Genomic DNA, 23,356 nt, shown 5'->3' on the forward strand with positions numbered 1-23,356 from the left:
AAAATTAGGATGCAGCCAAAAGAAAATGCACACTTTAAAATAGGCAGGCAGACAGTAAGGGACAGGCTTATTTTTTCAAAGCTTAAGTTTTAACCTGTACATTTAGTTACACATTCATAATATTTACACAGAGAGTTTTTCATACATTGTATATACACCCATGTAACTTATGTGACTGGGTGGTAGCCTATGTCTGCACTGATGAATTTAACATTCTCTCCGAGCTTGTTCCATAGTATGGTAACATTTTTAACCAGCATTGGCACTGTGATGTCCATACAGCTACTGCAGAGCAATATGAATAATGTGACTCAAACACACTGCATGCATTGTAAAATCAAATAATCCTCAGCTGAATGCCAGCAGTGGAGCATGAGACACACAAAACAGAACAAACTAAGGGGCTTGTCTTTAAAATGTTTGATTTTCACAGACATTACATGCCCCAGGAAATGGCTTCAGTGTGTGCAGCTTGTGGTTTTAATTAAGTTTAGGAATACACTGCTAGGAATGTAAATGTGGATAGGATCCTACATAAAGTAAATCACAGAGATGGCCCTAGGTCCTATGGATTAACAAAGTACTCCTGTGATCAGGTCACATCTCTGCTAAAGTTAAGTACTAATTAATGAATATTCACTAAAATTATCTTGTCAAGTCCAATACCATATAAAAACCAGACAATAAAATATCAAATGAACCTCCAGTTTAAATAAACAAAAAACAAAAATGGCAGTGAATCAAAACAGAAGTTTACAAAGCCTGACAGGTGATCATCTGTTGAATTAAATATTTGGTCAATACCAAATATACCAGTTCTGTCATTAGTGTCCACATGTGTAATTATTTTCAGTAGGCTCAAAAATAAACAAAAGTCCACAACATTTGTGGGTAGGAAGGCCACCCTAAAACAATTGATTGGAGAGCTGGTTGCATCTGGGCGTGACCAAAAAGTAGCTATGGTCAATACAATGGGTGTGATACAGGTTTTAGCTGGTGTTGTGGCAATTTTCCCTATTTACTATATGTTTAGGATAAAATAAGCCCAGGGTACACTGATAAGAAAATGAGAGTAAAGTAAGCTCAATCAATGGTGAGCAATACAATAATACCTGACAGCAATGCTACCAGTGGATGCAATAATGACCCAACAGTGCTGTTGCTAGTAACTGCAATAATAAACCCCAACATTGTATACAGTTACCACAATGATAATTCGATGGCACAAAATATATATAAAAAAAAGGAAAAAAACAGCATTTCTGTCAATAATATCTGACAGCATTGCTACCAGTGGATGCATTAATGACCCACAGTGCTGTTGTTAGTAACTGCAATAATAAACCCCAACATTGTGGACAGTTACCACAATGATAATCCAATGGCACAATATATATATATATATAAAAAAAGGAAAAAAACAGCGTTGCTGTCATAAGCTAGATAAATCACTAGTCATTGAAAGATTTCAATTATTGGATGGCTACTGACACATATTTTATTTTAGTTGCATGCCAAGGCCCACACAAACTAAGGGGGTGATCTCCATGTTGAACAGCTGCACATTTTTTTAGTGGATATCTGATGGGAGAAGAAGGTGGGGTGGGTCACAAAGTAGGCATCTGGGCTCCATGGAACAGCTGCACATTTTTTTTAGTGGATATCTTATGGGAGAAGAAGGTGAGGTGGGTCACAAGGTAGGCATCTGGACTATGCCAGTCCAGTTACACATGCAGATGTGCAGCAATTGTGAAATTATCTCGCAGTCGCGTGTGTGCAGATGATGTTATGTTGCTTACCCGGAATGTTACACCTAGGTCACAGTCAACTTTATCTGACAGCCTTGAGATTCAGGCTTTCAGAGGTGCAAATGGTACAGTTCAGTTAGTGAGTTAGAAGCATTGTTCAGGACTGGCATTGCTTACAGGGAAGCATTGTAGGATCCTTCAATTCTTCACAGTCTGAGACAGTCAGCATTCTGGAAAAAAGTGAGTGATGAGTTGATGAGTGACTGTATGGCTGTAGTTCTTTTTTTAGCAGGGTTGGTGTCAGACCTTTGCAGAAAAACCAGTGCTTCCAAACACAAAACAACTTCCCAATAGGATGCTGGCAGGAGACACGGCAGAAAGCTTTTCTATTCAGGCTATTGGTGCTTATAAAAAAAAATTATATTAGGACTTTTAGGTAAATAGACTTGTATACACTTTTGTTTTGATGCATCTAGAGTGTAATTAGCCACTTTAAACTCAGTTAGGTTTTTATTGGCAACTTCATCTTTGTTTTAAAAATCAATATTGTGATAAGTATAGCATACTTATTTATTCAGCAATACAAGTCCATTGTTAAAATCAACCAAAATAGGGCCTACTAAGATTATTACTAACTGACTATCCAGTCTCCTGTAGCTCCATAACTTTGCCATTGCCTTACAAAGCCTCTACACACTTTTGGTAGAAAATTGTCACAATTCTAGATAACATTTACCTATAGAGGTAATTCCTACCTTTCCAAGCAAAATTTCTATCCAGATTATACACCAACAGGCTCTGTAAAAATTGTTGGAAGAAGAATCTGTTACTGCATGAGAAAATATTTGGATGGAAAGAAAAAACTATTCCGTTTATCTGATCTTATCTGAAAATACTTTTATTTATTATTTTATTTACTTTTATTAGTTTTCTACAGGACAAAGCTTGAAATTCATATACAGTTTCTGCTATAGTTACCATCACCCAGTACATATTTTCATGTCAAAAACGGTAAGGAAACTTCAGCCAAAAGCTAAAATTTTATGGTCGATAAACATCTACAGGAATTTTATAGGTGTAAATTTATAAGTGTTGTATGATTACCAACAATTTAGATGTGTATTCACCAAGAAAAAATAGCACAAGGTGGTTAAAATCCTTTGCCCTACACCTTCCTGAAGAAATTCAAGAATGTAAAAAAAAAATTATCCCTGATTTCAAAGAGGTCTTTTGTTTTCTTGTCACTGCTATCCAATACAGTGCATCAAGAAAAAAAAAAACACCTGTTCTGGATGCCCATTTAAACTGATCAGATTCTATTTTCATTATGTTCTGTTGTATGAGAGAATTAAAAGAATTGCTATGGGGAATTAGATTTGTTGTTATTCAAACACAGTTTATAATAATGGCCAGAATCCTTTCTGTAACCTAGAAACACAGAGATGTTATTTGCTAAGAGCAGGTAACGAACACAAACCACCTTTATGGAATAATATTACACTGATAAATACTGTAGATTTTGATTTATGTTTGATTGTTTCCTAGGCAGTTAAAAAACAACAGAAGGCAATCTATCAATATCATGGTAGCTTTAGTGTAATGTATAATAAGGACATTCACAATAAATACTTATTTGTGCATTTTTCACAATGCTAAGTTTTAGGTACAATGTAGTTGAATGATCAAGTTCAACAACATGAAAGAGAGCTATATGATAATGAAAACAAGTAGCAAATGAGGTAGACATAGATTAGGAATATGCAATCCAATCCAAAGTAAAGGCAGAAGGTGAGGCTGTGACACAATGCCAAGAGGTGTAACCATATAATTACTGCCATAATTATACAAAAATTAAACAACAAGTCTTGTTTTCCCACACTGCTGTTTTTTCCCTTGGTTTTCCTATCTAAGTTTTTAATTTGCACTTTAACTAGATAGTGTTGTACCAAAACAGCCGTTTACCTTGAACTAATAATATTTAACTACGAATACTTGTTTTTCTACAACTCTTGAACTGCTTGGAGACTTGCAACATTAGTGCCATACAAAGGTAATGCTACATTTGTATCTTTGTGAACCACCAACCTAAATTCAGTTCATTCTGCTGTCTGTGTGTGCCATTATAGAATTTTCACTTCACGTTCTTTTCTAGAGCTAAAATAAGAAGTAAGAGAAAAGCTTTACGATTTGCAGGGAATTCACCTCTTAGGTGGCTGTCCTCAGAACTGGTGTGGTGTTTTGGATTCCTTTTACCTTCTGTGAAAAAGTAATTTGCTTCACTATCCCATTTAAAAAGGAAAGGAATATGGCAATAGCTACATTTTTAAAACATGTAAAACAATATTGTGATCATATGACCTTACTGATGTAATTACATATTCACATGGTTCTCCATGATGGGAAACCTTTAAAGCCGAACTTAAAAAAAAATACACAAATAAATGCAGCTCAGTCCTCATTAAACATTGCTTTAAATAAAAGAAATGTAAGTGCTCGGATTTACCATGGCAGTCGTTCCTTGCAGTAGTTAAACAGTAAATTTTAGCCTAACAAAGAAAAAAGCAGGACAAGGTGCCAACTAGTTGTAATATGGTGCTTGTGTACCAAAAAGAAATATGCTGATTGGAATAAAGAAAAAACAAATTCGTTGTGGTCAGATTGATTTAGAAATTCCAAGTCAGAGTTCATATTTTTGAAAAAAAGATTAACATGATTTTTTTGGGTGAAAAAAATCACAATCTGGTTTCCTTAGCTAATGTTGGGAACCTTGCACACCATAGAGCCAAATTGTGTAAATTGAGTGAGTTGAGCCTTAGTATACAATCTACGGATAGATATCTATAGTTAATATAGTAATTTAATTCTCATACTGTGAATGCTATTTTTGGGTAAAAAAAAAAACACTAGCAATGGTTAGTTGGTTTAGACATTTTTTGGAATCTTAAACAGCATGGTGGCAATCCATTTTTTCTCATTTATTTACATCTAAATATACGGTTATGGGTTGTGCTGGTGGAATTACTTTTCGGCATCAGGCACTGTTAGTTGGAACAGGTCACCAATACAGGAATGTTTTATTTTATTGGAAAATAATTGTTCATGCAGGCAATAAAATCTGTCTTGGAAAGAAAATTCCACCTGCCACACTGAAAACTCTGTCTGACATGACACTCAAGGGTGGACAAGAAAGCAACTGGATGGCAAACTCCAACTGTCCAGTGAATTGGCCTTCTTTTGGGTCAAGCGTTAAACAATCTGGTGCTTTGACGCATACAAAATAAATTTATACTATCTGATTTATCTAATCCAAGTACTGTCTTTAAACTGCTGTTAGAGATGATTGGCCATCATGTCCAAAAGGTTGAAGTTATTCCTATTCGTGGTGCTGCTCCTGCATGATCTGGCACGCAGGAGCTACAGTAGGGAGTAGAGAGATGCCTGCTGATGAGCTGATACAACTGGTATGCATCATACAGGAAAACGCTGTCTTCATTACCATCTTGGGTCACTGACATAGGACATAACTTAAGATGAAAAAGTACTTAAAAAAACATAATTCCTTATTAGCATACTTGGTAAAGGTCAAGGACCTGATTTATGAAACCTGGGTGATCCAGCAAACCTGCAATGGATGTCTTAAAAGTTATTTGTTAGCAAATGTTTTCAATCCCTGGACAAAATCCATTCCGGTTTTGCTGGATCACCCAGCTTCACTGATGAAAGTGTATCCTCCCTAGCCTTGGAGAGCTTTATTTAATCAGGCCCAATGATTCAAAGATTTAAAGACAGGCAACTGGCATTTTGGAGACAGGCGTGAACAATGGATACTGTATTGTTTTTTTCAATACAGATTCCTTAAATTACACAGGTCAACAAAAAATTAGTTTTGATAATCATCAGAAACCACAGCAAACTTTTCTAAACCAGTTTTTCGAGCAGATTTCAGATTTGTTGTCAGTTTTTCCCTAACAGTTCCTGAGCTATGAGTACTAATATAGTTAACATTGTACGTGCATGTATTTTGTATTAAAGCGTAAGCACCATTGAAGTGAGTGTTAATACATCTTCAGTGTGAAGTAAAAAAGGCACACTGTGGTATAGATCTACTGAACAGTGTCATTCAGGTACCATTGTTTCTTTAGAAATGCTTGGAGTATGATTTTCTTGTGTACTCTTTGTCTGGATTGTCGCGGTACAGCATCCAGCAGTACTCAGCCATCATACTTTTATTCCAGAAACCTTGGTAGTGGTGCTCCATTAACTGAATGTCCTGGTGAAAACATTATCCTTGTTCATCACTCACCATACCAAGATTTTCCGGGAAGAATTCTAGATGTGAGTGCAAGAAATGTATTTTTAATGACATGTGACAACCCAGTTTCTGGTATGAATCAAGCATACCAGACTTATGGTTGCTCAGGAAATTTTCACACATCCACTTGAATGCATCCCAAGCTTCTAGCTCAGCTGCTGGGAGGGATTGTTTGAAAACATCATCCCTGCAAAACAGACTTGATCTGTGGCCCTGTAAATATCCCCTCCTTCATTTTTGCAGGTCCTATGTTTGGAAACTTCTCAACAAGATACTGAAAACCCATAACGTTTGATATACCCATGGTCTTTACAAGGTTCATCATCAAGCCTAACTTGATATGGAGAGGTCGCAGAAATATTTTATGCGGATCAACCAGAGTCAGAAACCTGACACTGCTTGTTCCAGGATTATAGGTATCTCTTGGTAGCCAATCACGGTTGACATAATGGTCTCCTGTAGATCGGCTATCCCACAGACATAGGAAACATCAATATTTTATGAATCCTCCTTGCATTCTTATCAGCATGCCAATGACTTTTAAATCCCAACAGATGTTCCACTGGTGTGTTTTATACTGGATTGCTTGAAGTAGTAACTTCATGTTGTCATAGGACTCAATTAGGTTTATGGAATGGGCAATCGGTAAACTTGGTTTGGAATTACCATTATGCAGTAAGACTGCTTTCAAGCTTCATTTAGAGGAATCAATGAAGATACGCCATTCAGATGGAACATGCTCTTGTGACAAACTGTTAAAACTGCATTTTATCATGATAGTAGCACAGTGAGCCATCACTAGTGAAAAACGTTGTCAAGTTACGATTTAGTTTTCTGTAGTGAGTTACAGTTACTCCCTTTTCAAGCAAGTGCTTCTGTTTAAGCCTTTAGGCAAGAAATTCTGCTTTGTCTTTTAGAGAGATTTAGATAACGAACAAGATCATTCAGCTCTGCTTGTGTAAAGGTCTCTGGTTCTGAATCTTCATCGGCCAAGTAGTCAGGATCAGATGATTTAGAGTTGTACCACATGCCCATCATGTGGTGGTACCGGAACTGGCAATGAATCATCATGGGGAACAGGCCTAATTGCAGAATCAAGGTGGGGATATACAATTTTGTGCTTAGTTTTACCTGAAAATCTACTTTTGTTGATGTGGCAAAAATAGCAGTCGATAAGATGGTCTCGCGGTTCTCTCCACCATCGGGATTGCAAATGGCATTGCTGCTTTACGCCGACTTAGCCAGTCACGCAGTCCTTGGAATAACTGGTACAGATGACATGTGGAGCCCAAGACTTATCCTGGTCACCAAGTGGACAGCCGAAATATAACTTGTATACCTTTTTAAGTTCTGTGGTAATTTGGCGACGTTGTGCTTTCGTCGTGAATGAACCACACATGTAACAGAAATTGTCTGGATCATAAAGGCAATTTCTGGGCATGATGACAAATGAAATCAATTGCAGTTATTGCAGTCCTTAACCTTAAAAAAAGAAAACTGTTGTTAAATGTTGCAATATGTTAAGGCTATGTATAACGAATTTCACACAATATAAAATTAGCTGCATCACAAAAACTAGACGTGCTAGAAAAAAACTGAACATAGATTTGAAATCTGCATCAAAAATACCACAAAGCACATATAAAATTATATCTGATGAAAATGACCTGTGTTATAATTATTCATGAAATTTTTTTTTTTATCCACTAGATAACATATAAAGTAGTGGCCTAGACTGCTGCAGATATTTAACCAGGCTGTGACAACTAATTGTTACCCCTGTCTATTTTAATTTAGGCAAGAGATGACAAGGGACAGAAGCATTGTGCAACACTTGGCTCCCAGCATGCCCTATCTCTTACACTAATACAAACCATGAGAACAATCCTAAGTGTAACACAAACACACATGCTTTGAGGAATGTAGAATCTTGCAGACGACTCCTTCAGATTTATTGTAATATAAACTGATATCTTGCTCTGATGCGGTACACTGCCTTGAAGAACCAAGCACATCCAGAGGGTTATTCTGGTGACCAACATTAAAAGTAATATAAAAGCTGCAGTTTTACACAGTAGCTAGTGTTCACATTAAATCAAAAATTAGACCACTCAGTTTGAGGATATCAAAAATGCTGAGAGAGGCAGGATAGAATTGCAATTTCCGTGTGGAGGGGCTTTTAGGCAGTGTTCCAGTAGATGGTTTAAATCTTTTTTTGGGGGTAGTGTTTAGGTGAGGTAATTATTGTACATAATGCCACATCCCCGATGCAAAAATATGACAGAACATACTAGTTTTCCTATATCAGTGTCCCAGTAGATACTCTTTGCAATGTGTTTTGGATACACATTTAAAAAATATGATCTTGTTGTTAGTAATATTATCATGGTGGTAGCTTATCACACCTATCATGGATACACAGTACAGATCATCAATCTTGGAATCATGTCCCTATATTTCCAATGTCACTTCACAGGCATGCACCTATATCTATTCAGCATTACTAGCACTTACAGTGGCTACCTAATATTACACTCAGGGAAGAAAAAGATTTCTAAAATTAAATAAAATATCTGATATTTGGATCAATACCATCTTTATTTTGTTAGCTGTGATCAGGGAAGGGTGTCACTTAAAATAATCATGCTCTTTATATATCTCCAGCAGTTTTATTTTAGAAAAAAACACATTGCAGACTGAGGATCTAAACAGAAAACTAAAAGCCTTTCAGGAATGCTGTAAATCTATGTCAGCTCTCTCACATGTGATATCCATACTATATAAACTACTTGTCTAAATGATTTGATTATGACATGCTCTTTAGATCTGCCCTGGCAAACAGAAATAAATCAGCAAATTATGAAACAAGATTTTGACAAATATTAGCGTACCACAAGAGTTGTGTTTCTAATGAAGCCCAGGGAAACAATTATAAAATAGCCCACCATTTGACTAGGAGGGTGACCAAGATGGTACTAGATGCTCAATACAAAAAAGGAACCATGACACATATGGGTAGGAGTGTGTACCTATAAAGGTCTTTTCAGGCAAGCCCTGCAGAATTACATTAAAGTTTACTATGTTTACAAGATATTCATCTGTAGATTGTATATCAAGGCTCAACTCACACCTTAGCACTCCCTAAACTCCTTAGCAATCCGCATATTAATGGGAATCACATTGGAAAGTGCCTTATCCACCTACAGTAGTGTAAAGAAACACATTGGTGAAATGAAAGAACTGTTCTTTGACACAAATCAGAACTATATAGAAACTTTATGCAAGCTTTATTTCTGTTGTTATGTTGTGGTAATGATGGACAATGAGGTCTAAATTTCTGGCCACTTCTTCCTTTTCTAATTCTCCTAAAATCCACCATTTCATTTTTTTAACCTTTTCCAGCCTTTGCTTAATTCCTGAATATGCATGTAGATAGTGTTCTTCCCTTGTTTCCTAAGAAATACTCACTTTATGATCATTAGTTCAAATATTTGGGAGACATACAGTACTAGTAAATGTACAATTATTACTTAGAAAGATATTTTACTTTATTAAATACGTTCTATCATATGCTAATCAAGTTACACTGATCAACTTCATACTGTATCTGCTAATATCTTTTTTTCTTTGGTAACAAAATTTATTTACATACCATGGGTTGTCACCAACAGAGCTGACACACTTTTTCAGGTTATAAATGTTACAGTAAATAATCAATTTTGTTTCAATGTTTAGCTTCAAAATAATCATTTAACACAGCAAAGACAAAGATGAATAAGGCAGATTCTCCACCAGGACTAATGGTTCTTTTTAGATAAAAATTATTGCTTTCTCGTGAACAATGCAACACTTCATTGAAGCAATCATTTTTGCCAGTGTTCAAATGGTTGTGTATGGTCTGCGATACTCTACATTATTTGGGCCTTATTTATTAAAGCTCTCCAAAACTGGAGAAGATAGATTATCATGGAACCTAGGTCAACCTAGGTCATCCAGCAAACCTGCAATGAATCTGGCCCAGTATTGATAACATTTGCCAACTAATTGCAAATTATTTTTTAAAAACATCTATTCCATGTTTTGCTGGATCATCAATGTTCTCCTATAATAGTCTATCGTCTCCCATTGTCCTCAATTATGTGAATAATTATGTAAATGTTTAAATCGTCTTTGTTTGGGAATAAGAATAAAATAAATGATCTGTGAAAATTATGAACATGAAATGAATAATTAAACATAAATGTGAGTAGTGTTTGAAAAAAGCGTTACCTGTATATTAGGTATTAGATAGTATCTTTTAATCCTCTTTTGTGTTTGAATAATGTTGTGGTTTTCCTTTATGTAATGTATTCTAAATGTTTAGATATACAGCACCAGCTGTACAAGTTGTTATGATAAAACAGACATATTTGGCTACATTTACATAGTTCTCTAACTAGAAACACCAGTCTTAAGCTACGTACACACTTCCAATTATTATCGTTGGTAAACAAACGACGAACGATCCTGCACGATATCTGCGAACGATCGTATAGCACCGATCCTGTACATACAGATAACGTCACGATCGTTCGTAGATATTGTACACACAATAGATGCGATCGTTTGAACGATACAGGAAGTTACGTGCACCGCAGGAACGTTCGTTCATCACGCATGCTCAGACCATGGACGATCAATGAACGATCGTACACACGAACGATGGTCAACGATCGTCGTCCAATCCGTCGTCCAAGTCGACCATGGACGATCAATGAACGATCGTACACACGAACGATGGTCAACGATCGTCGTCCAATCCGATCCGCCGGTCCGGTCGTTCATTTCCAACGACTTTCCTCGTTCGTCGGCGTCGTTGGTTACTTTTTTTACGAACATTTTTGCCCAATCGATCGTTCGTCGTACGTTCGTCGTTCATTTTGAACGATAAAAATTGGAAGTGTGTACGCAGCTTTAGCATACCTTAATCCCCACTCATGTCAGTGATTGATAAGCCTGATTTAGGTAAGAAAACAAAATAAGAAAGTGAAAATGTATAAACTGTACTGTTTGCACTGGTTTAAAAATGTTTTCCCCAGCATTGATGGGGAAATCTTTTGTCCAGAATGATGAAATATTAAGTACCAGTGCACGTACCATCTAATACTAGAGAGAGAGGGACATGCTATATGGCATAAAGGTGGAATGACCATGTAATGCCTATTCTCTGACCTTGTATATGTTCGATGCCTGTGACACTGGCTCTGTTTGTCTTACCCTTTTTGATATCTTGTTTGGCTGCTTGACTTTCTATGACCACTGGACTTGTTCTCTGCTGGAAAATCCCTTGTGCACAGTCCTGGGAGATAGCACAACTAGAAAAAAAAATACATACAGAAAAGCAAAATGTAAACCATCCAACACCTAAACAAAAGAAAACAAAGTTACAGTGGGCTAAGGAGTCACAGTGGGCTAGGTACTGAATGAATGGTTGTATATAAGTAATATTCACTGGCAAAAGTCAGTATGGGCCAATGACATACAGTAATGCTGGAACCTTTGTTTGGTGCCATTCCAATGAAACATATAATGATGATTGCCTGAAGAAAACAAATACATTTTAAGAGATGATATGGGAATGAAAGTCATATGGGACTAGAGGAGATGGCAGGCCTTACCTCTACAGTAAATGCACAGGTGTGCACTGAGATTTTGGAAATGTTTCTCATTACATTATTCGAAAATAGGTTTGATAAAAATCAAGTAATTTTTTAGGATGTCAGTATACCTTGCTACAGAGCAAGAAAAGATAAAATGTTACGTCATTCGTACAATTTAAAGTGGAAAATAAAAAAAATGGTCTATGACAAGGGTGAAAAACTATCTGTCAACTACTATACAAGAATGTTGGAACCTAACTGATGAAGAATATTAGTCTCTGCCTTGAAGAATTCAAACTGTCATAAAAGCCAGAGGAGATGTAACAAAGTACAAAGTGGATTTTTATAGGTTGATTGCATAATGTTCTTCTCATTAATAATTCCATAAAATTGTCCTTACTTATTCTGAACAAAATATGTGCAATTAATTATATTAATGTCATTTAATTTTGGCAGGATGTTTTAAAATTCCAGAATGTTCAACTGTCAAATTAATAATGTTAAACAGCTGAAAAATCATCCTCCAAGATTAGTGATACCATTATTTTTGTCAGGGGTTGAACATCATAAAATGTATTTTTTCAATTACCTGAATTTGGCCTTGTATTAGCAGTTAGCCGAGCTGGAGTGTGTGAACAATAACGAGCAAGGAACCAACTAGTACATGTGCTGACAAACAAGGAAAACAAAGTTACATAGAGATAAGCTGGTCACTGTGCTGCTTTTCCTTTCACTGTTGAGTCACAGGCGGGAAGGGTAAATCCTAAATAAGCTGGATGCAAAAAGAGAGTTAAATAACGCAACAGGACATCTCGCAGCAGAAAGCACTGGGGGAAAATCTCTTGGTTACAGATGTATATTGATACAAAAGATATGGTATATCTTTTTTTGTGGTATTCATTTTTATCCAAATATTTTGCTTGGAGTTTGAATTTCAGGTGTAACCTTACCCTCCAAGTAAACTCATAACAGCTTATAAAAAACTTGAGCTTCCATTTACTGGCCAATAATATCCAGAGGGGGAGATGGTAAAGAATGCATTTGAAACAGCATAAGAGTTCAGCTAGAGCTTTAATTTAACAATAATACAAGAGAATAAACACATTTTAATTGCAGTTCTGAAAAACAGATGTGGGGCTGTCTGTGGATTCTGTTAACTTTGTTGGCTTCCTCCTACAGCTGCCGGCTTGTTTCTATGTACAGATCTAACGCATGCAACAGAAGCAGGAACACTGGACAAAATTAGTCACCACACTACCATGGTAACACCAATAACAGCCATGAAACCAGAGCAAAACATAGTACTAATGAGATGGCTTATAGATAAACAACTGCACAGAACAAGGGCATCAGATAGTGGCATCATATGAGGCCAGTTATTTAAAAGGAAACTGTCGGGATACACATGCGTATGTGGACAATGCTAAATTCTTTGTTAAAAGTGAAACCTTCAGGGCCTTTCTGGTCCTTCAAAAAAACCATATAACATGAAATGTCACTTACCCTTAATGCTTACAAATGTGGAACATCTTTCTATCTGCTACTATAGGGGGATGATGTATAGTTTATCCCCAAAACTTCTCACCACACCTATATGTCACTGAATCATACTAATTTATTGCTAGGACTGAGCAATTGATTTTTCAGTTTTTTGCATTTTGGGAAAAGTTTGTAAGTAAGCAAGTTTATTATTTTGGAGATTGCAATAATTTCTTTAATGAACACTGAGCTGCACCTACACAGCTCAGCCTATCATTGCAGATATCCTGACATACCCATGGCTTCTGGGAATAAATTAACTCCCATGCACCAAGTATAGCAGAGTAAGAACAGGTGAGTGTCATTATAAAGACAGATCAGACAGAGATTAGAATAGTAAGCGTATTTATTACAGAAGGGACATACATCACCTGTATTACGACATTTTATTTATATAGCACCAACATATTATTAAGTTCTTTACAAAGTTCATTGTTATACTTTGTTAACTCACAACCTAATGTCCCAACCAAAGGCCAACTAACCCAAGTGCATTTTAGGAGGAAAGCCCAGAGAAAACATACAGACCCCTTGTAGGTAGTGTCCTGGCCAAGAGTCAAACCTGGTGTCTAGCGCTAAAAAAGGCAAAAGTGCTAGCCACTGAACCAACCATTCGATCCATTTAGCAGTCTTTTTCTATTTGCAAAATTATATTTTAGTTAAAAAACCACTACAATTAACCTGCTTAATTTGTTACCATTGCTTTGTTAAGTATACCCAAAAGCAAAAGTTGTTTTCATTGTCTATGTCAAATATCTGTTGTGTCAACAATTGAGAACTGTACTGTTTACACTTCTTGTGTTATCTAAGGAAGCTTGTTTAAGGCTATGTACACTGGTGCAATAATTGTCATTGGAAAGGATCTTTAACGATCCTTTCCAACGACTAACAACTGACGACTGCACGATGCATGAACAAGTGCTGTACATACACCGCCGTTCTGCTCTATGAAGGGGGGGGGGGGGACGACGGAGCGGCACCCGCTGCGCTTTCTCCACTTCACTTGCATTACGATCATTCATCGTCCGTGGATCCGCCAGGATGGTCGTTTGGACGATGGACGACAAGTGCTGTACACACGCAAGATTGTCGTCTGGTATCGGCCCTGAGCCCACTATCAGATGAGAACTATTGCACGTGTGTACCTAGCCTAACACACACAGACTTATCAGATTGATTAGTGCAAATGTGAACATTGGAGGCATGAAAAAATTGGCAAGGCTGAAATTCAGTCCCCAAAAGTATGTAAATGTTGTAAATTTCTGGCAGACTTACAGGGTCTTTAAATGTATGGGAAAACATGCAAACATTATGGAACCTGGTCCTTATACTATACTATGGCCAAGAACTAGTTGTCAGAAATGAACTTAACTGTGTGCAGTTGTACTGCAATGTTGACAAGTCTAGGACATTTAAACATTTTGGGGGAATGCAGCTTTACCTATATGTGATATGTACTGTGAGGTTTGTATTTAGACTCAACGAAGCACAAGTAAAAGAATGACTTTTTTATTTACCACAATGTTGCATAATATTGAGAGTTATTATGTATTGCACAGTGTACCAATAAAAGCCTGCATGAACACATTTGAAAACCATTTATTTGACCTATTTGACCTGTTACATATTTAGAAAACAAGTATCTTGCTTGTTCTTGTTAGGTTTGTGATTTAAATGGTAAAATCCGGCTGTTTCTGCTATTTACAAGCTACCTTTTCCAATCTCAACTGGACCCTCATCTCTCCATTTTTCCTTTTTTTTTGCTTTCTTTAGCCATTGCAGTTGCAAACCTATTCCAGGACAAAATAAACAAAGTGTATAAATAATCTGCATTTTTCCCATTACAATATATAACTGACAACCTGATGTCATGATTAAAGTAAAATGTGCATTTTCCTGAATAACTATACCAATAGCAGTAAAAATGTAGTTTAATATGGAACTTCAGTAAAACTTAAACAGAAAAACCACTAGGTTTTTGTTACCCTAAACTACAAAGATTTAAATTGTTCTAGCTCCGCCTGTATCTCCTCTCTCCCTCAGTTCTACAAATTGCAATAAAAAAAAAAGATATGAGAAAAGAGTAGAAAGAAGAGTTCAGCTTTAAATATGCCCCAAACCAACCCAAAACATATGCTAGTGACTGAACACAAAGAGTATGCACTATGAGGAGTAAACAAGGCCATTTTTGGGACTGTTTAGGCTCAAAAATACACTACCACTCAAACCTGTGACTGTAACAAGGGAACATTATGCATATATAAAAGCACAATAAAAGGAAGGGTGGGTGTAACGCTGGTCAGGCAGCTCTTACAAGACACGTGTACATATGCCAGTGTTTTCCTCCCAAATCACACCCATACATTATCAGACCAGCCCAAAGGACTATTGAGTAACTGGCAAGTTCAGATATGTACACCAAGATTTTCATTAGGTATTGCAGATTGCATCAGGCAATTAAACCAAAGGCTTCTGCCCTTAATATTTATGCTTATAAACATACTAATATTGATGTTTAAAACTTCCTATGATAATTCCAAGCGTATTCATCATTCTACAAACTACAAAACCTGACAGTCTTTTCAAAGTGTTAAAATCCATATAAAGGTATGCATATAGAGTTTGAAGTTAACATAATACTCTTTACAGGTTAACCTAAAAATACAGAAAATTGCCTGATTTCCAGAAATTCACTTATTCTTGTGGAAGAACACACAACATACAACATTTTTGTGGACTGAATGGTCTCGGCCTAGCTGTCTTTTAATGAACTACAGAATCCCTGTAGTACAGAATGGGTACTTAAACTGTCAACAACACGGGAAGTGTACACAGGACAGCTGTAAAATTTTGACATATTCTACATGTTTTTCCATCCCTTACAACTTTAGCAAGGCAATAAACAGTATCATTTAAACTTCAAACTTTCCTCAATAAATAATGACTAAGAAAGTAAAAGATTCTACTATGCTCAAAAACAAAAGCGCATGTAAAGTGGAAATAATATTGAGTACATATATAATTTCCTTTCATCTAAGCAATTTCATTTTTAGGGGTAAATCATTTGAACTGAAAAATCATCAATAACAAACAGTTCTATTTTATTCTATTTACCAGACAACTGATTGGATACAAGTAATGTTCATATTAGATAAAGTAAACCTGTGGTCAGAGACCATAGGTTCCCATTACCTGGATTCCTCTGAGAATATTTATTTGGTTGTCATGCTGTCCTATAGTCTAAAAACAGATATTCACCTAAACCAGAGTGCAGCCACTTACACCACAACAGCCAGGCAGATAACATTTTCTAGGTAACCTTTAAATACTGGAAACTACGCATATATTTGTTTTTTAATTTTGTTTGGCAGTTAAAGAGATTGTTTCTACCTGCTTTTCTGTTAGGAACAGCTACTAAGCTGGTGACCCTAGCTCTTGTTGGCAGAAATGCCTGCTGCAGCCCCTGCCTCATATGTACAATATGTCTAGACAGTAGGGTTTAATGAACCCAATGCCACAGACCAGAGAAGCATAAAGCATTATTATAATAAAATGCTGAAAGCCAAACTAAAGGGAGTAAAAATAAGACAAAAATAATTGCAGCTGTGTGTATATTTAATACATTATTAAATGCATTCTATTTCCAATTAGTTTAAGAGTACCTACATTTTTATGGCTATTCTCTTTTAATGTGCTGTACAACAGCAGTCAGACTGGGAGAGGGAATGGTAGCAATATGATACATTTAGGTGTGTTGCATGCAAGTGTATTGACAAGTAATAAACTAACAGGATGCAATAGCAAAGTGAGCTGAGGAATAACCTCAGTGTGCTGCTTCTCTTTCACTGTCAGCAAACTGACACTACTGCATCTCTAAACAGAATCTTCTGTCTGTATAATATAAGAGTGCTATGTAAATCTTAGGGCAAAGTGGAAAGAACTCCAGATTATTTGGCGAGTAAGACAGTTCCATTTTATGTAGTCCATCTGCATATTTAAATTGTAATTTTTAAGTTAATGATGCTTAAATGTTTAGCATACTGTCATTTTTTCCTCATTACTCAATAGCCAAGACAGTAAAAGCCTCTACTATATAAATGTACTTAGTATGTAACCGCATCAATACTACAGTTACACTTATGTCTACATAAGTTACAATCTTATGTTTACCTGATCTCCATTTATCATTTATCAAGTTGTCAGCCACAAATCTTCAAGCCACTTGTCAAGGTCTTCTAAACTGGGTCTACCCATGCCCAGTACACACACACACACACACACACACACACACACACAAACAATCCTATTATGGGACAAGCAAACAATCCTATTTTGGGACTCTCAATAGGACTGAACAGAGTGTGTACTGTGCACAATTTCAGGTTTAAAGTGTATTCCTAGCTTACCCGCTAGTGTTTAGGATACAGTGAACTCTCTATACATTTGCATTACTCTATGGGTCCCTGTTCAGTATATTTTATTAAAATGCTACTTACTAAACCAACTGATGGTTTGTGAATTTTTACCTACAAAGTCGTTCCCACTCTTGCTACAAAGTACAGCAAGGTCTGTAACAGTAGTTTATGTGCTGTTTGACTGATAGACTGATACCTAATAAAGATCAAGGGCTACATGAGTGAATTTGCTGACAGTGCTCTAAAACTCATCCAAATTTTGTAATTATGGAGGATGTTTTTTTTTCTCTGTTAATGAATTAAATGACACTGTTGTGTGCTGTTTTTACAGGAAGTAACGCAACCTGAGATACCCTCTGATGTCCTTGTCTATGCCTATCTCATTTGTCCAGCCTGCTATGCCAAGATTGCATAGGAAATCAACCACACATTTGCAGAGCTGGCGTCAGAGCTAAGAGGTAGTTCTTTGAGCCAACAAAACTCTTCATAGCAACAGCAAACAGTGTGCTGCAAACACTCCACCCACGCACTTGACTGTCAGCGCTTTTCTAATCTTTGTGGCTGAGGCTTTTAAAATTGCCGTCGAGTGTTAGAGACATAACAAGCTGTGAGATGTGCTGAAGGCCTGAGGAAAAGCAGAATACAGGAGAGATGGCAAGAAAAAAAAAAAAGAATAAGAATGAAACAATGCAGCTGATTTAGAAATGCTGGGATAAAAATGAAACTGTTGCCTATACTAATCTAATAGGCTTTGACCTTCATTCATGAGGCAAAGTGAGAACATGTAAAGCCTAATAAACCCATAAGATTTGTAAATACATTACAGGTGTATCGAAACAAAAGTTGATCAATACCATACAGTGTTTTCTGTCTCAAGTGGCCACATCCTGAGCAGAACAACCTGTCCTATGCCACCAAATGTAAAATGGAATAATTATTCTGTGTGTGGAAGCAGTGGTCTTGTTGCAGAGGTTCAAAACGCCACCAATTGTGTTCGACTTGTTGCTCTGCATTCACTATAGTTTATTCTAATTGGGTAGCCATAGCTCTGATTAAGTAGTGGGCCTGTCAGTTCACCGCTTATAGTACAAAAAACAAACTCACATTTTTCTCATGATAAAATTCAGCTTGGTGTGCTACAAATCTGTATGTTTACTATATGCTACACTTTCTAAACCATCTCCTTTTTTGAATGCATTCTTCAGCCTGAAGATTTATACAGGATGCACTGCCTAGTAGTAGTTTTTTTCTTTAGTTTTTTGTATAATATATACTGCACCAGTCTACCTCTATTTTGTTAGAGATGCAAAACATGTATCTGTATATGTAAATTCTGCACATAGTTGAAGATACAAGCATAAAGAAAGGAAATGGTAATCTTGTCAGTAACTAAGTTCTAGGTTCCAGGGTGATAATGCTCACTCACTATACTGTACCTTTGGAGAAGCAGTGCTGTCATCCTAGGACAGGAAATGTTCTAAGAACTACAGATCACACCCTTCTCATCTTAAGCATAAGATGAAGGGTTAGTTGCCAACAAATGTCCCTGTTAAAATGAAAACTGATAACAGAGAAGCAGCAGAGAGCACATCAATTTATCAGATTACACACTTTCTGAAACATATTTATTTTGCTTAGATTGAGCACATATAGGAAACCTTAATGAATTACATATTTAAAATATCAAAAAGCAAAAAATTGGAGAAGTTCAGAGTTACTGTTTACATACACTCGTTTAGGGAACAAGTTGAGCAGGAGGTCTAATTTTGATCATTTATCAGCTTTAACTTTGTTTTGAAACTGTATATGGGTTATATTTTCTAGTTCAGTTTAGCATTAGAATATGCTCTGGCTGTAGTTTATTAATTCACGTACTGACTGCATTATAAATTCTCAGAATTGCTAGAATGAAATGTGTGTGTGGGAACAGTACTGGAAAATTCCATGTTTTAACAGAAAAAAAACATATAAATGAAAATCAGTGCTTCATTTCAATGGATTAACAAACTATTTAGATGCAGCCATGCCCTCAGGATCTATGGCTGATCCCGCTAGCCTGTACTCAGTGGAAAAATACTGAGTAGAAAAATACTGAGTAGAACAGTGGAATGTTCTATTTGTCTAAGAATTTTCTTGCCAAGATATTGTAGAGGCTATGTGATTGTGCAGACAGTGGGATTCTTGAAGCTGTTTTGCCTGTTTATAGCAAGCTAGGGGCAGGACATGATCACATAAACAAACTACTGGAATCTATCCCCATCACCCTCAACTTCAGTGTATTCTACAACATAGTAGCCAAGGTCATCTTTATTTTACTATTTACTTCCAAACAAAATATTAGTCCTCCAGCTAATTTCATTTGTTAGTACCCCGGGTTGCTTCACACAAATACACCTCAGTGTGCAACACCTGCGTCAATGTTTCCTGTACGACAAGATCCTTGTTAAATATGGTGTAACATGTTGGCGCTATATAAATCCTGTTTATTAATAATAATAATAATTATATTATTAATGCTTCTACTAAAATGACTGGAGGGGCATAGCACAAGCACTTTCGCAGAAGACAAAGACACAATGACCTTCATGTCCTGGCTAGCAGCCCAAGCTCTTATCAGGGTCCCAGGATATAAGGGAGTCTCAGAAATAGTGAGCATGTGTCATAGAATAATTTTAAAACCAGGGAGATAAAATATTGTCAAAGATGAGATACTGCTAAAAAGAGACTGTGTGAAACATTGGTGAACCTACTGGGAAATCTGCACCGTAGTCTAAACGTATCATTAACACATTGCTATTATTTGTGCCATTATTTAGAATTTCTGCTTCCTAAGTGTCTAAGCAATCCTAAACACATACATAATGAATGATTTAGTACAATCAGAGCAACCTATACAATACCATTATCAGTAGTGCAGGGTAGCTATTGAGGAAGGACACAGATCTAATGGTCACCATGTTTTATTGGATGAAGTTTGCCAGGAACAGAAGTACTTGAAGTGTGGAATGGTGTAGAAGGTGTTCCATCAATTTATATGGTCATTTTGTAATATCTATTGGCCTAGAAAAAAAAAACGTATTTTTAAGTATGAGGCCCTTTTTTCTTATAGTATGCAGACTCATTCCTTCAATGCATATGATACAGACATAATATATAGATGTTTTCTGAGGAATGCACAGAGTCCCATGCACTAACTTTTGGTATTTGGCTATTTTGTGTTAAGCAATGTTGCTTAAAAATATTCATTTCAAAAGTGATTAAGGCCCCAATTACACATACGTGTTGCAGTAACACAGTTGTTACCACAACCCAATCACAATTAAACATGTACAGGACATAACACTCATTAGGGCATTCATTGATTGTACCGCAATCGGCTTGTTGTACATGGGCGATTAACTAGCATAGAAAAAAAAAATGATGATTGTATTTGAAACTTTTGTTGCTATACCAATAATATTTTTTTTACAAAGGCATTGGGTGTAAATTCAACTCCAAAGAAAAAAGCCACACACTACTGTGGTCAGTACCCTTTGTGTGGAAGAGCAGAAAAATCAGTTACAATGACAAAGAGGTAATCAGGAATGTAATAGTAGACCAGGGTGAGAGGGAATCAGCTAAGGATAATATAGGGTGTAACAGTAACTGTGGATCAAACATTTTGCTTAATAAAAAGATAAAATGAGCCAACTAACATAACTGAATAGTACATGTGAGCACATTTTTTTTTGGCAATTCAGAAGCTCCCAAACATATGTATGCACTGTATCCAAATAATGAATTTTTGGTTTTCAATTGTAATAAATATTCTGTCCAGTGGTAAATAAATATTTAACAGACACCTTATTAGCTTCCTGACGTTGTTGCTGGTTCATGTTGTATGTTTAATGGTAGTAACATTTTATATACCTATCACCTATGTGCCTAATATTGCAGTGTTTTTCAACCGCTGTTCCGCGGCACACTAGTGTGCCTTGAGAGATCTTCGGGTGTACCGTGGGAAATTATCCAATTTCAGTTAATTGGTCCCAAATCGATTTATTTACTGCAAAAAATTTGTCATTTGTCTATACCAGCGATGTATAGTGATAGGCAGAACCAAAAAAAACTCTTCCACTAGATGGCAGCAGGTAGCTAATTTACATGTCTGACTTTTTGGTGGTGTTCCATGGGATTTTTCTAATTGTAAAATATGTGCCGCGACTAAGAAAGGTTGGGAAACACTGTAATATTGAATCCAAGTAATCTGCTTTAGGTTGTCAAATGTTATCTCCACTATTCTGTATATCTAAGTAATATCACTTGTACCACGGATGCACTGGCATTAAAATATTCATATACTGACCTCTGATATATCATATACATATAGTCTTTTCTCATCCTGTCTTCTAGAGTTTAGCACATTAATCACTATATTTTGTTTAAATCATGAAGCAATTATCAGAAATACAAGCATTTTGTTTTACCAGGGATGTCATATCTCCCAGATAATTTCTGTGAAATATTCTGGAGCAAGGAAACAATATTGTTTGTAAATAGGTTATTAATAATACAAATTTAGGTTGTTTTTGGTGTCATGGTTAGAGCTCCTTTCTAACATAGGCAAGGGTATGGGTTTGAGGCTGTCAATTTTTAATGTTAATATTTTTACAGCTTTATTAAAAAGTTCATACCTTGATGGAATAAGCTAGCATTGTTTTTTGATTTTACAAAATCTTCTTAATGTCAGTATTTCTTCTGTCCTTCATATAGTGAGCTTGGTCATACAGGTGTAAGAAATAGGGCACATACGGTCCTTGACTACATGATTACAAATAAAATGTAAATAAATAAAAAAAATCTGCCATTAAATTATTAATTACTTTCTGCATAGCAAGACATTCAAGCAAGAACATTACTGCCTGGTCCTAAAAAAATGACCACAGGCATACAAATTAGTACAACTAATCTTTACATTAGAGGAGATCACTGTACAATGAAGGATATCCTATCGATTAAGATACAAGACAACACATGACACTAAAACAAGATGATGTAGGATGATGTCCATTTGACAAGAAATTCCGGATACCTAATACAATTTCTAATACTTTTTGTGTGTAAGTTAAAATGTGCAGAGATATGGGATTATTATTAGGAGAACACTACACTCTACAAGTGCTTATAGAAAAAAAAGAGAATGCTGGAGTTCAAACGTTAATAAAAATAATTCCTATTTTTATGGACCTGTACAAATACATCTACACTACATCTAAAAACAATATTAACAACTGAAAAAGCCCCCTACCTGTTTAGTGTTAAGAGATAAATGGTTTAATGTGCATTGTGCTGCTTTTCTATGAATGCTAATAGTGGCTTGTATAATGTATAAAGAGCTCCCTCCTCAGGACAGTAGCAGAATTGTAACTCAAACTAAGTACCGTACTTAACTAAGTTGCTGTTTTGTAGTTGATCGTACACATGTATAAAGTGTTTAAAGACATCAGTAACAAAGACATTGGGGTAAATTTACTAAAGTAATATATAGTTAACATAGCAAAATTAATTTTCCTCTTAGAAGGCATAAGGTGCAGACATAGGGAGGTGCAAAGTGTACATCTGAATGGTGGCCCTGTATCCTCTTCAGCCACAAGTCATTTTTGCACAAGGGCCCAAATTGGTGGCTGCAAGGGACTTTAGCCATTCAATCATGTGCAGTAAAAA

General features: G+C 36.2%; 2 long non-coding RNA genes across 3 annotated transcripts in view; one reads left to right on the forward strand and one right to left on the reverse strand.

The window, feature by feature from the left end:
* LOC140323673 (uncharacterized) overlaps positions 1-22,968 on the reverse strand; it is a 50,953-nt gene extending 27,985 nt beyond the window's left edge. Inside the window, exons 1-5 of one of the 2 annotated variants that reach the window (XR_011919422.1) lie at positions 22,941-22,968; positions 22,327-22,453; positions 20,554-20,713; positions 12,289-12,368; positions 11,317-11,414 (exon numbers count right to left, since the gene is read on the reverse strand). This is a non-coding gene — a long non-coding RNA (uncharacterized lncRNA). Of the gene's footprint in view, positions 1-11,316; positions 11,415-12,288; positions 12,369-14,567; positions 15,029-20,553; positions 20,714-22,326; positions 22,454-22,940 lie in introns of those variants that run through there. The other variant, XR_011919421.1, reaches the window with a different exon arrangement.
* Positions 1,665-18,500, forward strand: LOC140323674 (uncharacterized). Its single transcript, XR_011919423.1, has 2 exons — positions 1,665-1,988; positions 17,985-18,500. It is a non-coding gene; the product is annotated as an uncharacterized lncRNA (long non-coding RNA).
* Positions 22,969-23,356: the final 388 nt, after the last annotated feature.

The sequence above is a fragment of the Pyxicephalus adspersus genome, chromosome 2, assembly GCF_032062135.1.
Source record: "Pyxicephalus adspersus chromosome 2, UCB_Pads_2.0, whole genome shotgun sequence".
NCBI lineage: Eukaryota > Metazoa > Chordata > Amphibia > Anura > Pyxicephalidae > Pyxicephalus > Pyxicephalus adspersus.